This window comes from Orcinus orca, chromosome 18, assembly GCF_937001465.1.
Source record: "Orcinus orca chromosome 18, mOrcOrc1.1, whole genome shotgun sequence".
Classification (NCBI taxonomy): domain Eukaryota; kingdom Metazoa; phylum Chordata; class Mammalia; order Artiodactyla; family Delphinidae; genus Orcinus; species Orcinus orca.
This window is the reverse complement of record NC_064576.1, coordinates 23,698,409-23,701,657: the sequence shown is the minus strand read 5'-3', so window position 1 is coordinate 23,701,657 and position 3,249 is coordinate 23,698,409. Positions and strand designations below refer to the sequence as shown.

General features: G+C 36.2%; 1 pseudogene; it reads left to right on the top strand.

Moving 5' to 3' along the window:
- The first annotated feature begins 594 nt into the window (after window positions 1-594).
- On the top strand, window positions 595-707 carry LOC117195472 (uncharacterized; annotated as a pseudogene).
- The last annotated feature ends 2,542 nt before the right edge of the window (window positions 708-3,249 follow it).

The following is a 3,249-nucleotide window of genomic DNA, read 5'->3' as shown; positions in this document are numbered from 1 at the left end:
TTCTTACACTGCTCTAAATCCAATACTCTAGCCTGGGCAACTGCTGTCACCTCTGCCCCCCTGCCCAAGATTGAGTTCTAATCCTGTTCTGGTACCAATAGCCCTTGCTGGGCTGTCTGTTTCCTTTGAACACCATCCTCACTCTACTTACTTAGCCTCTGACTCTGGATTGTGGAGCACCTTGATCCCTTATCAACACAACACACACACACATAAGCACCTGTCTTGCTCATCCCCACCTACTGTTTGTGACTGGAGTAAACAGGAAGGGAAATAGGTGTGGAAAAGGAAGAATAACTACAGTTTATTTCAATATGTTGCATCACATGTTAGAATAACAAAATCCCAGAATAAGCCAAATTTCAAACCTCACAAAAACAAACTCTTGTACATAGCACAAACTCTGTGACATACTGTCTATGACTATTGAACATTTTGAAGAATGGTATCCTAAAAAAGTATCTATTTTAAACTCATTACATGTTCATATTATTGGGTTAAATGTTTATTGTTATCTTAAATAAGTTTCTTGGGTCATAAGATTAAAAACTCAAATTGTTGTTTGATATAAGAAATTTAAAGAGTGTTACAGTAGTGCTCGCTTCAGCAGCACATATACTAAAATTGGAACGATACAGAGAAGATTGGCACTAGCACGGCCCCTGCGTGAGGATGACATGCAAATTCGTGAAGCGTTCCATATTTTTTACCAATAGCATTTTTCACAGAACTAGAACAAAAGATTTCACAATTTGTATGGAAACACAAAAGACCCCGAATAACCAAAGCAATCTTGAGAAAGAAAAACGGAGCTGGAGGAGTCAGGCTCCCGGACTTCAGACTATACTACAAAGCTACATTAATCAAGACATTATGGTAGTGGCACAAAAACAGAAATATAGATCAGTGGAACAGGATAGAAAGCCCAGAGATAAACCCATGCACCTATGGTCAACTAATCTATGACAAAGGAGGCAAGGATATACAATGGACAAAAGACAGCCTTTTCAATAAGTGGTGCTGGGAAAACTGGACAGCTACATGTAAAAGAATGAAATTAGAACACCCTCTAGGACCATACACAAAAATAAACTCAAAATGGATAAAAGACCTAAATGTAAGGTCAGACACTATAAAACTCTGAGAGGAAAACATAGGCAGAACACTCTATGACATAAATCACAGCAAGATCCTTTTTGACTCAGCTCCTAGAGAAATGGAAATAAAAACAAAAATTAAAAAATGGGACCTAATGAAACTTAAAAGCTTTTGCACAGCAAAGGAAACCATAAACAAGATGAGAAGACAACCCTCAGAATGGGAGAAAATATTTGCAAATGAAGCAAATGACAAAGCATTCATCTCCAAAATTTACAAGCAGCTCATGGAGCTCAATATCAAAAAACCAAACAACCCAATCCAAAAATGGGCAGAAAACCTAAACAGACATTTCTCCAAAGAAGATATACAGATTGCCCACAAACACATGAAAGAATGCTCAACATCACTAATTATTAGAGAAATGCAAATCAAAACTACAATGAGGTATCACCTCACACCAATCAGAATGGCCATCATCTGAAATCTACAAACAATAAATGCTGGAGAGGGTGTGGAGAAAAGGGAACCCTCTTGCACTGTTGGTGGGAATGTAAATTGATAAGCCACTATGGAGAACTGTATGGAGGTTCCTTAAAAAACTAAAAATAGAACTACCATACGACCCAGCAATCCCACTACTGGGCATATACCCTGAGAAAACCATAATTCAAAAAGAGTTATGTACCACAGTGTTCACTGCAGCTCTATTTACAATAGCGAGGACGTGGAAGCAAACCTAAGTGTCCATTGACAGATGAATGGATAAAGAAGATGTGGCACATATATACAGTCGAATATTACTCAGCCATAAAAAAGAAATGAAATTGAGTTATTTGTAGTGAAGTGGATGGACCTAGAGTCTGTCATACAGAGTGAAGTAAGTCAGAAAGAGAAAAACAATTACCATATGCTAACACATATATATGGAATCTAAAAAAAAAAAAAAAAAAATGGTTCTGAAGAACCTAGGGGCAGGACAGGAATAAATACACAGACATAGAGAATGGACTTGAGGACACAGGAAGGGGGAAGAGTAAGCTGGGACAAAGTGAGAGAGTGGCATGGACATATATATACACTACCAAATGTAAAATTGAAAGCTATTGGGATGCAGCCACATAGCACAGGGAGATCAGCTCGGTGATTTGTGACCACCTAGAGGGGTGGGATAGGGAGGGTGGGAGGGAGGGAGATACAAGAGGGAGGAGATATGGGGATATATGTATATGTATGCCTGATTCACTTTGTTATAAAGCAGAAACTAACACACCATTGTAAAGCAACTATACTCCAATAAAGATGTTAAAAAAAAGAGTGTTACAGTAAATCATAAGTTATGTATTAAAGTTATATTTTAATTAATTCACATAAGTTTAATGCTAAAATATTAGTATGAGATATAATCATATGTAAACATATTCTGCTATAAAATATCAAATTAAGAAATAGAGTAAAAAAATCAGTATTATATATATACTGTCAGTGCAGATTGAGTCAAAGGTCTTTCATGACCATGTAACAATATTAGTGAATTTATTTCTGAGCTTTATATTCTCTTATACTGATGTATATGTCTATATCAGAACTAGTCTATATGATGTTAAGTTGGGTAGACTTGTAAAATAGCTGTTTATACCACAAAACCATTACAATATGCTAAGAATTTTTAAATGGGTAAAGATAATGTGTGGATTACTAATCGTGGTAGAATAACAATAATGTTGACCAGTGATAACGATAATTTAAGAAATTGTAATTGACAACAAAATGTTTAGGTTAAATCAAACCACATCCACCCACACTCAGAATAAGCAGTTTTATACTAGGCTTGTATCTACTATAAGATGAGAAAATACAGAAGGCAAAATTGAAAATTTTAAATAGCAACAGTATATAATAGAAAGATACAACACTCAATACAGACATCTTCTGGGGAAACAATTAAGATTCCAAAACTGAAGTACATAAGAAGGGGACTTGTCCACCTGGATGATGGATATAAAAATTGCCAAGGAGGGGAAAGGGAAGCTGAGATGAAGTGAGAGAGTAGCATTTGATAAATTTTACATTTACCAAATGCAAAATTGATGGCTAGTGGGAAGCTGCTGCATAGCACAGGGAGATCAGCTCGATGCTTTGTGATGACCT